Source organism: Triticum aestivum, chromosome 2A (genome assembly GCF_018294505.1).
Source record: "Triticum aestivum cultivar Chinese Spring chromosome 2A, IWGSC CS RefSeq v2.1, whole genome shotgun sequence".
In the NCBI taxonomy this organism is placed as follows: Eukaryota; Viridiplantae; Streptophyta; class Magnoliopsida; order Poales; family Poaceae; genus Triticum; species Triticum aestivum.
Window position 1 is genome coordinate 278221160 of NC_057797.1, and position 14778 is coordinate 278235937.

The following is a 14778-nucleotide window of genomic DNA, read 5'->3' on the forward strand; positions in this document are numbered from 1 at the left end:
ATGCTCAATATTTGAAAATTCTAGGAAAATCCTTTTTATGGAAGGATGCATATGTAAAAATTGTCTTTCAAGTTCAACTATGAGCAAAGATATAGCATCCGCGATACTACTAGTTTTATGAAGGATAGATCCTCTCATGGTGGGCGAAGCATCGGCACAAGTAAAGAAATCTTGAATAACTCCCTTCCCAATAATATTGCCGCTACCAATCCGAAGACTTTTAGTGTGTTAAATAGTAGAATTTTCAAGAGTATCATCAATAGCATCAAAGTTTTCCATATTATTATCTTTATCGACGATAACCTCCCCAGTTTCAGACATGAAGGCAACAAATTGCAAAAAGAACAAGCACACAGAAGGCAGGAAGGAAAAAGAGGCGAACGGAGAAGAGGGCGAATAAACGGCAAGGGTGAAGTAGGGGAGAGGAAAACGAGTGGCAAATGGCAAATAATGTAATGTGAGGGATAAGAGTTTGTGATGGGTACTTGGTATGTATTGACTTGTTCGTAGACTCCCCGGCAACGGCGCCAGAAATCCTTCTTGCTACCTCTTGAGCATTATGTTGGTTTTCCCTTGAAGAGGAAAGGGTGATGCAGCAAAGTAGCGTAAGTATTTCCCATAGTTTTTGAGAACCAAGGTATCGATCCAGTAGGAGGCCACACGCAAGTCCCTCATACCTACACAAACAAATAAGAACCTCCCAACCAATGTGATAAAGGGGTTGTCAATCCCTTCATGGTCACTTATGAGAGTGAGATATGATACAGATAATAATGATAACATAATTTTTTTGGTATTTTTATGATATAGATTGAAAGTAAAGATTGCAAAGTAAAATAGATTGGAAACTTATATGATGGAAAATAGACCCGGGGGCCATAGGTTTCACTAGTGGCTTCTCTCAAGATAGCATGAGTATTATGGTGGGTGAACAAATTACTATCGAGAAATTGATAGAAAAGCAAATAATTATGAGAATATCTAGGCATCATCATGTATATATGCATCATGTCTGTGACAAGTAGACCAACTCCTGCCTGCATCTACTACTATTACTCCACACATCGACCGCTATCCAGCATGCATCTAGAGTATTAAGTTCATAAGCACAGAGTAACGCATTAGGCAAGATGACATGATGTAGAGGGATAAACTCAAGCAATATAATATAAACCCCATCTTTTAATCCTCGATGGCAACAATACAATACGTGTCGTTTCCCTTTCTGTCATCATGTAGCACCGCAAGATTGAACCCAAAGCTAAGCACTTCTCCCATTGCAAGAAAGACCAATCTAGTAGGCTAAACCAAACTGATAATTCGAAGAGACTTGCAAAGATAACCAATCCTGCATAAAAGATTTCAGAGAAGAATCAAACATTGTTCATAGACAGACTTGATCATAAACCCACAATTCATCGGATCTCGACAAACACACTACAAAAAGAGTTACATCGAATAGATCTCCAAGAAGATCAAGGAGAACTTTGTATTGAGATCCGAAGAGAGAGAAGAAGCCATCTAGCTAATAACTATGGACCCGAAGGTCTGAGGTAAACTACTCACACATGACTGGAGGGGCCATGGAGTTGATGTAGAGGCCCTATGTGATCGATGCCCCCTCCGACGGAGCTCCTGAAAAGGCCCCAAGATGGGATCTCTTGGGAATAGAAGGTTGCAGTGATGGAAATAGGGTTTCGTGGTGCTCCTGGATGTTTTTGGGGTATGTGAACATATATAGCAGGAAGAAGTAGGTCGGTTGAGCCATGAGAGGCCCACGAGGGGGAGGGCGCGCCCAGGGGGTAGGCGCGCCCCCTACCTCGTGGACTCCTCGTTCGTTTCTTGACGTCCACTCCAAGTCCTCTGGATCACGTTTGTTCCAAAAATCACGCTCCCGAAGGTTTCATTCTGTTTGGACTCTGTTTGATATTCCTTTTCTGCGAAACACTGAAATAGGCAAAAAAACAACAATTTGCACTATGCCTTGGGTTAATAGGTTAGTCCCAAAAATAATATAAAAGTGTAAAATAAAGCCCATTAGCATCCAAAACAGATAATATAATAGCATGGAACAATCAAAAATTATAGATACGTTGGAGACGTATCATATTGGCATTCTTATCTGCGGAATACAACTGCTTTGACCCAATCCAAGAAATGGATAGGGTACTAGAGTTTGTTTCTCCTAGACATTTTGGAATAGAATGACTGGACGGACCACAAGAATACTAGGCATCGATGAACAAAAATGCATGCATACCCTTGACTATCAATTGATAGACAATGGTCGGAATATAGGTGAAGAGGGACAACTCTAAGGAACATATAACTTTCTGAGTTGTGGATGCATAGGTTAGTAGGTCGAGCAAGCTCAATATATTTCTTCCGGATAACCCATGCAAAAAGGTAGGACTGGTAGAGTCTCGGCCATAATGGAGAACTCATCAAGAGCACTTTTGTTATGATCCCTCGGTTCGAGAGAACTCCTGCCATAAGCAGTTCATAGTATTTGGAAGAAGGTTATACCATAGATCTCGAGGACTATCGCAAAGGTTACTAATATCATAAAGGAACTAGCAAACACTATCAACATGAATGTGTAGAGTGAATCTCGGGTTAAAAAACCCAGGAATTGAATGCCTACTAACTAAATGGCATCACAGGATGCTTTCGAGAATGATGGCCAGAATCATCACACTGGGAAAACAAATCAGAGCTAGATTACTAGGTGGTTTTGTAAGACACCTAGGGTCATAATAATAGATTCAACATATATGTCGAGGCAATGGAGTACCTCAACACACTGATTAGTGTGGTTAATCTGGCCCAAAAGAACACCGGGAACGGAAAGAAGGGAGTTGGAAATGCATCAGACTATCTAGAAACTTGGGATGACTCGGACAGCATAATGGCTGTAAATGCACAAAAAGTTTTGAGACATCCTGCAAAATAGTGGCATGACCACGCAACATCACAATATCAAAGTTCTGAGGCCAGCTATGAACATACGGAAGTGGTAGAAACTAAACTGATGCTTGAAACTATCAATCCTATAAGTGTATAGATTAGTAACATATGATCCTGATAGAAGATGAGAAGCCTAGTTCTTAATCCCAGTAGAAGAGAAGAGGATAACTCAGATCAGAAGGGCATAAGGTAAAGGAGTAAAAAGAGCCTTACGTTCCCTTCCACATTCAATTCCCTTATATAACTAAAGCATTTCTAGACTCGACTTCGACCAGTTTAACACGTCTTATCACTTTGTGGCCTCACGCACGGTATTCCCACGGGTGCCACCTTACCTGGCGCGTGACCGTTTGTGCCTTTTAGCTCATGTAAATGATAGTGTCGCTAGCATCCATATGACAGAGAACCCGGGCCGACATGACTAGTCGTCAACCCAAGGTGGCACCAACTTATAGGGACATGCATACATGACCCAGCAACGAACGTGTCGGTCATCAACGTATGAAACCAAGTTGTAGCAAGCTACAAGGACTTAAAGGAAAAACGCGTGACATTTCCTCTAAGGGACACACACAGGAACGAAGAAGGACACTTGCCGGCCAGCCTATGTGTTCTGGAGAAGTAGCAAGATACCATGGCTCAGTGGAAGCACTAAGAGACATTTCCCCATGAGAGAGGCTACCAAGAATAAACAACTAGGTTGTCGCATCCCACACACACCAAGCATTTCAATAACATACACACGGTATGATCAATATGTGCAAATACAACATGGCATCACAACAAAACTCTATGACTCAAAGTATTCATTCATTAGGCTCCGAAGAGCCAGATATTACAAACATGGGTCTAATGACCCAGCATTCAAGTCATACAAGCAACAAGCACAGGCGGAAGCATAAACATGTCTGAGTATAGACATCTGAAAAGAGAGAAGTCTAGTAAGCCTATCTATCTACAAGACCCTCCAAAGGGTACAAGATCGTAGCTAAGGTAACAAGCTAAACGTCGAAGTCCATGCGGACCTACTAGCGAGACTGAAGTCTCTCTGCAAAAACATAAATTAAGAAACGTGAGTACAAATGTACCCAGCAAGACTTACATCAAAACTAGCTACATATGCATCTGTATCAAAAAAGGGGTGGTGGAGTTTAACTGCAGCAAGCCAGCTTTGACTCGGTGGCTATCCTGAGCTACGACTGCAAGTAACTCTTTTGGGCTGGTGCACACGAGTCCACATATTCACCAATCAATGCACCACTATGGATCCACTCCCGTCTCCTACGAGAACGCCATCCATTGCACTCACGCTTATCTTGCACATTTTAGAGTATCCACTTTCATTTGAATAGATCATTCATAACCCTACAGAGGTGTACTTCTTCACACATGTTTCCACCACTTAGCGTTTGCACATGACATGTGCTCGACAGCCTTCAAGAGAAAGTCGACATGGGTTTAGAACATGACCTGAGTAACCACACAAGTCCCTAGTCTAGGTTTATCGCCTATTCAGGTTCCATCCGCAGGGAGTCCGACTAAAGTTTCCACATACGACCCCAAACAATGTGTGCAAGGTTCCCGAGGCACCAAACGGGCGTCCCAGTACACCGTGCCACATGCCTACCACATCACGGCCCACCCCTCAGGTCAGCACTGTGCACGGCCTCCAGCATACTACAAACACCGAAAAAAACTTGCAACTCCTGGATAGAGGACAAGGGAGGTTAATAAGTCGAGAGAGTCAATTAAGGATCCCAATGTGTGGTAGTAGCTGTTCATGGATCACAAACACAGAACTCAGTTCCTGAGGACGGTTTCAATTAGACAACCCACTATGTACTCCTACATGGCCTCTCACCACTACCTTTACCAAATCGTGTTCACACACTCAGCTCTCAACAGTAGGACATGTTCACAACTTTCCAATTCCTCCCTGATGAATTAGACCTAACACAACTCGAAGCAATAGCAGGCATAACAAACAAGCATGAATGAGTAGGCAGATCAGGCCTCAAACAATTCCTACTCATGCTAGTGGGTTTCATCTATTTACTGTGGCAATGATAGTTCATGCAGAGGAAGGGATTCAAGTACCGCAACATGTAACAGTTGAATCGTTGTTATCCTAATGCAGTAAAAGAGAGTAGAAGCGAGAGAGTGGGATTGTATCGGAATGAACAAGGGGGTTTTGCTTGCCTGGCACTTCTGAAGATAGTATAGCTCTTCATCGGTGTCATCGAACTCATCGTCGGAACCACGTCTACTGAGAGGGGACAAATACCGGCAAGCACGAAAGAACACAATCAATGCAATGCAACAATTATGATGCATGATAATGACATGGAAATATGATGTGATTGAGCTAATGCAACTAAAACCAGAAGGGTTTGAGCTATTTTGAACCCAAGGTTCAACTTTAAAGTCAAACTATGAACTTATAAAGTGCATTATCATGTTTTGATCCAAACAGCAAAGTTAAGTTGTTTAAACATGCATGAAACTACTACATATGGGTAGATTGTATTTTTCTGATCATTTTTCATATATAAATCTTTCCAATTTGGAGTTACAGATTAATTTCTATGATTTTTTGAAGTTTACACTATTTTCTAGAATTTCCTGAATAAGATTAAATCTAGAAAAGTCCATTACTGCTTCAGCATTGCGTCAGCACTTCATTAGCAGGTCAACAGGTAGCCCAGGTCAAACCTGACCAGTGGGACCCAGGGGTAAGTGACAGAGTTAGTTAACTAACTAATTAGGGTTAGTTTAGTGCTAATCTAGGTTTGACCAAGGGCGGGGCCCACATGTCAGTGACCCAGGGGGGTCAAATCCCTGGCCAAATTGGGTCAAATCACTGGTGTTTCACCGTCGACAACGAACGAACGCGATGGAGGTCGCGGGTTTCACGCTCCGGTGACCAAACGGGCGGCGGAGGGCATCTATGCGTAGCTGGGAGTGAGGCGCGTCGAGTGATGGTGGTGATTGGACTCGGGGTGGCCGGAGACAATCACGGCGGGGACCTTGGCGGCTGCCGGAGCTCAGGCGAGCTGGAAGCCGTTGCTACGGTGAACGTGAAGGTGTGAGGTTAGCTCCTACAGGCCCTATGCAGTGTGGTGAGCAAGGTGGCCGAGCCGTTGCATGGCGGGGACCACGTTGGCGGCGAGTTCAAGCGGCGACGTGTGCATTTGAGCTCCGTGCAGTCGCTACAGTGAACGGCAGCAAGAACGGAGAGAGGGGAGAGGCAGAAGCTCACAGCGTGCACGGCGAGCTAGTCAGCAGGGTCGGGAATGAGCTGGAGCAGTCAGGGCAGCGAAAGGGATCTCTGGCGAACGAACAAGGAAGTCGGCGGCGGGGGCATCGCTACAGCATGTTCGGCGTCGTTGCAGCTTCATGGATATTCAAAGAATTCATACTAACAACATTGCAATCATGCTCATTATTTGTACAAAACATTCTATTGAATTCTTCTTCTATCAATTGACCACAACTTTCCTTTCCACCTTTTTCACGAAACACATTATAGAGATGAATAATATGATGCAACCTCAATTACATTTTTTGTAGTTTTATTTTATAAACCAAAGTAGTGATAAAACAAGAAACTAAAAGATTCAATTGCAAGATCTAAAGATATACCTTAATGCACTCACCTCCCCGTCATCGGCGCCAGAAAAGAGCTTCATTGACGGGATGTGAGTGTTGCTTACCTAACCTCCCCGGCAAGAGCGCTAGAAAAGAGCTTGATGTCTGCTATGCAACTTTATTCTGGTAGACATGTGTTGGGCCTCCAAGCGTAGAGTTTTGCAGGACAGTAGCAATTTTCCATCAAGTGGATGACCTAAGGTTTATCAATCCATGGGAGGCGTAGGATATAGATGGTCTCTCAAACAACCATGCAACCAAATAACAAAAGTCTCTTATGTCCCCAACACACCAAATACAATGGAAATTTGTATAGGTGCACTAGTTCGACGAAGAGATGGTGATAAAGTCTAATATTGATGGTTGAAATGTATTTTTATAATATGAATAAATAAAAGTAGAAAGGTAGCAAATAGTAAACGGGCACAAAAACGGTATTGCAATGCTTGAAAATGAGGCCTAGGGTCCGTATTTTTGCTAGTGCAATCTCTCAATAATGCTAATATAATTGGATCATATAACCACCCCTCAAAGTGCGGTGAAGAATCACTCCAAGGTTCAAACCGCCGTGAAACATGCTTTTGTGGGTTTTACTCATGGAGTAGATCTTGAGGAAAGATCTGTGTCCGGTGGAGAGACGGACATCTATTCTCGTGATGAGTCCTCAACCAGCGAGACCAATTCCATGTATCAATTGCAAGATGGTGGGCTTGGGGGCTATTCCAATGGCAACAGTATTCCGAACCCCTATGAGCCACCGAATAGGGTTGCGATCTGCATGGCCAGAACACAGCCGGTGCTCAATTCAATGACTGATGCGGCTATGACCTCCAGTTCAACGGCTGTGGCGACGACCGGGGCAAGCGGCTCTGCGCGCCCGCCGGCTCAAGCGTTATCTGAGCTTTTGGAGGCTTTGGTGACCTTATTGGCTACAGAGGTGACACCAGAAAATCAGGCATAGCGTAAGGTGGATGTGCGAACCTGCGAGATGAGATTGCTCAAGCCAAGGAGGAGTTCAATGCTAAGAATGCCAGGATGGCAACAGAATGAGCCGCTTTGGACACTGCAACACAATGGATTCAGGTAGAGTCGTTCCCGCTTACCTTGGACCAAAACGCTTCAAACGCCGTCATGAGGAGGAGGCATCAGACCTGTCTACCCATAGAGTTTGAGGCTAGGAACCTTTTCAACACACCTGGGGCAGGGACCAGTGACCCGCCCTTGGTAAACCGGGTTGTTGATGTGCCCACGACTGGACTAACGGTTCAACCATATGTTGTAGAACCGCCTTGTTTGAATTTGACCCCGCCTCAGCATGTTTCGACATCGTCCGATCACTATTCTAACCCTCTGGACAATATGATTGATGTAGCTACGCGATTGGCGGCTCTCCCTGTTGAAGGCAAGTCTGCATCCACGATGGAGATACGGAGGGCCGGCGAGCTTCTTCAGACAGCGGTGGCTCAAGAGGCGGCTTATTCAAACAGCCGTGATCGGATTCACACAACCCCTTGTCCAAGATAGAGTTATCATAGGCATATTGATTCGATAGTGGTTTCAAGAAGTGAGCAGCACCATAACCAGCCTCGTAGGCATGACCCGCCGCATGCTAGTAACGATGCTCAGGATTTGGTGGATTAGAGCAGGGCGCGTCGGGAGGCTGAGCTGGCAGCTTAGTTGGCGGCTCATCAACAATCTCCGGCTTACCCATCGGTGTCTGTGGAGGTAGGAGTAACCCCTAGAACCCTTGGTGTGATGTGCTTAGTGCCGGCTTTACGTAATGAGCGCTTGGCCCTCGCAAAGTGCCTAACTACACGGCGGATCAGCCCCCACAGGCCTGGATTGAGAGCTATGAGATGACCATGGAGATGTTAGACATCAGTGATTCTACGTGTGCTGAATACTTCATCATGGTGTTGGATGGCCTGGCACGCACTTGGGTGAAAGGATTGCCCTGTAACTCAATCAGGTCATGGGCTGAATTGAAGACGCGTTTTATCCAGAATTCCAAACACACGTGCAAGCATCCTATGCCGATTCTTGATTTAGACTCTTTTGTCCAGGGTGAGCGCGAATCAACAACCAATTGGGTGCGCCAGATCTCGGCTGTTATCCATTCATCAGGCAGTATTAACGCCGGTTCAGCAATCCTGATGTTGGAAAAGAATTTCCGGTTCCTTCCCTATAAGCGGAAGCTGGGGCAGCTTAAGTGCCACTGCAATGATATGGGAGAGCTCATGGCATCTCTCGTCAAATACGCCAACACTTATAGTACTAAGGACCCTAAGTCTGCTGAGGATAAGGGTGACAAGGGAAAGAATAACGACAATGCCAAGGGGCATCAGCACAATATGGCGTCTCAAGGTAACAATGGTAAGCGCAAAGCCAAAGGTGGTTCAGACTTTGTGGCTGACACCAATACGCAGAATAATAATCAGTGTCGTAAGCGGAAGTCATCAGTGCCCCATTTTGGCGGGCCAAAGTTCAACCTTGAGGCGATGATGAATCAGCCTTGCCCAAAGCACCGTATGCAAGAGAAGTCGTCTAGTCATCTATGGAAAGATTGTTTCATCATGAGGGAGTATAGAAATTCTATCTTTTTCTAGAACAATCATGGCCCTCATGGCGGGTCAGGATCCGGCTCTCACGGACCTGGCTTTGGAGGTGGCGGCTCAAGCTCCGGTTTTCAGGGACAAGGTAACCAAGGTGGTTTTAATCAGCAATCTAGTCAAGGAAATCAGCGGCAGTAGTCCCGTTATCAGAGTAATCTGAAGCAGCTGCATAGTGGTCAATATCATGTGTTTACCACAAGCTTATGCAAACGAGACCAGAAGATTCATAAACGGGCAGTGAACGCAGTTGAGCCGACAGTCCCTTGATACTTGTGATGGTCTAAAGATCCTATTATATGCGGCCGTGAGGATCACCTGCCCCGGGTCGACAATCTGGGTCAATTGGCTTTGGTGGTTGCCCCTTAGGTTTGAGGATACAAGTTTTACAAACGTGCTCATGGATGGTGGCAGAATTATCAATATCCTTTACTATGATACTTTTCGACGTATGAATTTGACTGACAAAGATCTTAAGCCGTCTTCTACTGTTTTTCATGGAGTGGTGCCTGGTAAGTCGGCATATCCTGTAGGTAAGATAGGAGTGGAAGTGGCTTTCGGAGATGACCATGATTTCAGAGCTGAGACATTGACTTTTGAAGTGGTCAAGATCAAGAGCCCTTATGACACCCTGTTTGGACAGCCGACTTACGCTAAATTTATCGCGTGGCCGTGTTATGTTTATCTGCAGCTTAAAATGCCAGGTCGTAAGGGTACCATCACGGTGCACGGGAATAAGAAGGTAGCCTTGGAGTGTGAAGAGGGAGATGCTGCTTACGCTGAGTTTGTTTGTACAACAAAGGAGTTGAAGTTTTATAAAGATAATGTTGACCCGGCAGACATGACCCCCTTGAAGAAGCCAACGATAGAGCATGACCATTTGTTGAAGTTTAAATCGGCGAATGACACCAAGCAGGTTCATTTTGTTCCTGGCGACTCATCCAAGCATTTCAGTATCAGCGCTAATATGGATCCGAAATAGGAAAGTGCTCTCATCATGTTCATATGTGAGAGCCGGGACATCTTCGCATGGAAACCTTCAGACATGCCAGGTGTATCGAGAGAACTCGCTGAGCACATTCTCAATGTTGATCAAAAAATTAAACCGGTCAAGCCATTCCTTTGTCATTTTAGTGAAGAGCGGTGCAAGGCCATTGATGAAGAAGTGGCCCGGCTCTTGGCGGTTGAGTTTATGTAATGCCCCGAGACCGATGTGCCAGGTGTCCTCCAGTTATTCGCTGTGTTGCTTTGTCTTTCGCTTGCGTGTTGCATCTTGTCATGTCATCATTACATCATATTATTAATCTTTTGCAACTCAACTAAATAAACGGCATGGATCTTTGATCCATTTAAACCGAGGGAATTCACGTGGTGATTCTCTTTACAACATATACCCAATAATAGGGAGCTATATTAAATATTCCACTATTTCGGAATTCACGTTAACACACTTGCAAATGTCCCAATGCCTTTCCTATCTTAATTCTTGGTCTCCAACCTTGTCGTATATTCTTTCTTCACTTTCCTGAGTTCCACCAAAAACCTCAACATTTTTGGACCCCCCTATCACCTACTTCATATGCAAAACCATTTGAATTAAATTCAAATGAGTTCGATTCAAACATCACCCACGTGATCATTTCCATTTTTCGTGGATCAGGCTCATTTTTGTGACTATGAGAAAAAATACTTCATGTCCAAACTCCACGGCAATCCCTCTCGGCTTTTCTTCCAAGTTTCTTTCCTTTTTTTAGTTTAAAAAAAAGAGAGTTGGAGGGGGAAGAGAGAGGCCCAGCCTAGCTGGCCACTTGGGCCTCCAGCAGCCCTCCCACCGGTGGCCCAAGGCCCAGCCGCGCCCCAACTGTAACCCTAGCGCTCCCTAGCCCGATTCCCTGCACCCCTCCTCATCGTTTCCTAGCGCCGCCATGCGCCTCCCTCTCTCCCTCTACAGCGCACCTACCATGGCACCTTCACCCTGCGCCAAGCCTTCCCCAAGCCGGAGCCCTGTGCAGCATGGCTGCTGCCTGCCCGCTAGCCTCCTCCGCGTGTCTCCTCCCTCTGCCCGCGCCACGACCAAGCCATTCCCCACCTTTGCCTTCGTCGCCGTTAGCCGGTGCAGCAGCTCCGCCCCGACCGCCGCAGGCCAGCGCCAGCTCCGGCCTCCCCTTCATCGGCTTCGTCCCCTGCTCCCCGTCGTCCCAACATGGCGCCCGCATCTCCCGTCATACAGCACCAACGGCGCCACCAGCGAGCCCTTCCTCTGCCGGTCACCGTTGACGACTAGCACCTACAGGTGGCAGCAGCGCCGCCCCGGCGCACCTCATCGCCGGAGAACCACCAGCACGACACCAACAGTGAGCCACCTCCTCCGTCCATTCCCCATCGCCCCTGACCCAGTTGCAGCCATGGCGCCATCACCTCTATCTCAAGCCGCCCCTGCAGCTCCTCCTCCACCTCGCCTATGCGACCTCCCCTGATGCTCCGCGCATCCGGCCGGAGTCAAACCCTCCTGCCCGAGTACCACCGCCCCGAATCTTTGCCTTGCTTCGTTTTGGATTGAAGACCGAGACGAGACCGCCAAGATGCATCCTGGTGTCGCCGATGACACGTGAACGTCTACACGACGACCACCGAGTACCTCTTCGCGAGTACCACTACCATCGCGTGGATCCGCCAAGACCGTGGAGTAAATGCGCAAGTACCCCTATGCGCGAAGACGCCAAGACCGTTTTGGGATTCACCAAGTACCACTACGGCCGGAGACCTCGACGTCTGACGCCTAAAATGATCACCGAACCGGAAATAACGCCAATTACTCGCTCAACAAGAACCGCCAAGTTAGTCTTCCGTCGTCTCCGTAATCGCCAAGTACCACGACGATACGAGAACAACTACCGGCGACCCTCAAAGACTCAGTGGACGTCAAGTTTCTCGTCGTGCCCCTGAACATGTATAGAAACTTGTGAGACTAAGAACGTGAACGACTACCGTCGCCACGAGAATGACTACTTCCCACAACGAACCGTGAACAACTACTTCCTTTACCATCGCCGAGTACCACTACTTCCCACGACGATCGTGAACGACTACACCGCTTGACTCGAACCGCTCCGATAATGCATGCTTCGAAGGTATAACCCCGAGACGACCGCCCGTGAACGAATGTATTTCTGATGTATGAGATGCTTGTGCTTGCTCCGTGCTTGAATTGGCGGTGCACGTTGCCCCTCCTTTTCCTTGTCACCATCGTCGACTCATGGGACACCCGGTATCCGGGAGCGCCCCACCATCTTTTGCACACATCTGCACACTTCTCCTTTGCAACGGTATCTCAATCGAGTTACCGGAACTGGAACGCTGCTGTGGCACCGTTTTCGTTATCGTTGCTGTGGCACCCCTTTCCTTTCCACCACGGTGACAAATGCTTCATAATGCTCTTGTCAACTTTTAATAAAAAAATGCATAAACTTGTTCATGTCATCCGCATCATTATAACAATTTCTAAAATGTTTAAAATTGTTGTTGCAATAAATTACTAAGACATATGGGGATTTATCATATTCGTTATTTGTTAAATCCGGCCCCATTTAAATTGTTTAGATGGTGTAGTTTTGTTATGCCTCACCTCTTGCCATATTTAACAACATTTAATATTGTTGGGTACCTAAACGAGAGAGAACTAAATAATTGATGTGGTGTTCCATCAATATGCAACTCGTTGCATATTGAGCTCCACTTAACTTGTAGTTTTCTTTGTGCCCTTTGTCATGCCATGCCTCATTAAACCGGACATGCATCATACTTGTTTGCGCATCGTGCCATGCTTATGTGATGGTTGTTTACCCTGTTCTTTGCTTCTTTCCGGTGTTGCTTCTTCGTGTTGGTTCCGATAACGTCGTGTTTGTGAGGATTTGTTCGACTATGTCCGTTTATCATCTTCCTTATGGGATTTCAGGCAAGATGACCATACCCTCGAGGTCACTTCTATCTTTGCTTGCTAGTTGCTCGCTCCATTGCTATGCCTCTACTGCGATACCTACCACATGCTTTACCATGCCTCCCATATTGCCATGTTCAGCCTCTAACCCACCTTGTCCTAGCAAACCGTTGTTTGGCTATGTTACTGCTTTGCTCAGCCCCTCTTATAGCGTTGTTAGTTGCAGGTGAAGATGGAGTTTGTTCCTTGTTGGAACATGGACTTGTTGGGATATCACAATATCTCTTATTTTAATTAATGCATCTATATACTTGGTAAAGGTTGGAAGGCTCGGCGTTATGCCTGGTGTTTAGTTCCACTCTTGCCTCCCTAGTTTCCGTCATATCGGTGTTATGTTCCTTGATTTTGCGTTCCTTACGCGGTTGGGTTATAATGGGAACCCCTTGACAGTTCGCTTTGAATAAAACTCCTCCAGCAAGGCCCAACCTTGGTTTTACCATTGGCCTCACCACCACCTACTTTTTCCCTTGGGAGTCACTCTCTCGAGGGTCATCTTTATTTTAACCCCCCCCTCCCGGGCCAGTGCTTCTCTAAGTGTTGGTCCAACGCAGAGCACCGTGCGGGGCCGTTCCTTGGCAACTTGGGTTACATTGGCTCCCGTACGCTTAGCTTATCCGGTGTGCCCTGAGAACGAGATATGTGCAGCTCCTATCGGGATTTGTCGGCACAGCGGGTGGTCTTGCTGGTCTTGTTTTACCATTGTCGAGATGTCTTGTAACCGGGATTCCGAGTCTGATCGGGTCTTCCTGGGAGAAGGAATATCCTTCATTGACCGTGAGAGCTTGTGATGGGCTAAGTTGGGACACCCCTGCAGGGATTTGAACTTTCGAAAGCCGTGCCCGCGGTTATGGGAAGATGGGAATTTGTTAATGTCCGGTTGTAGAAAACCTGAAGCTTATCTTAATTAAAATGCATCAACTGCATGTGTAACCGTGATGGTCTCTTTTCGGCGGGGTCCGGGAAGTGAACACGGTGTTGGAGTAATGCTTGACGTAAGTTGTTCTAGGATCACTTCTTGATCATAGTTGTTCGACCGTGCCTTTGCTCTCTCTTCTCGCTCTCATTTGCGTATGTTAGCCACTATATATGCTAGTCGCTTGCTGCAGCTCCACCTCATACCTTTTCCCTACCTATACGCTTAAATAGTCTTGATCGCGAGGGTGTGAGATCGCTGAGTCCCCGTGACTCATAGATACTTCCAAAACCAGTTTGGAGGTGCCAATGATACCGTGCAGGTGACACAACCGAGCTCAAGGAGGAGCTCGATGAAGATCGTGTTCGTTACGTTGTTCCTTTTCCAGTTGATCAGTAGTGAGCCCAGTTGGGACGATCGGGGATCTGTGTAGCATTTGAGGTGGTCTTCTTTTATTTTGGTTCCATAGTCGGACCTTGAGTGTATCTGGATGATGTAATGTTTATTCATGTATTGTGTGAAGTGGCGATTGTAAGCCAACTATGTATCTCTTTCCCTTATGTATTACATGGGTTGTATGAAGATTACCTCACTTTCGACATTGCTTACAATGCGGTTATGCCTCTAAGTCGTGCTTCGACACG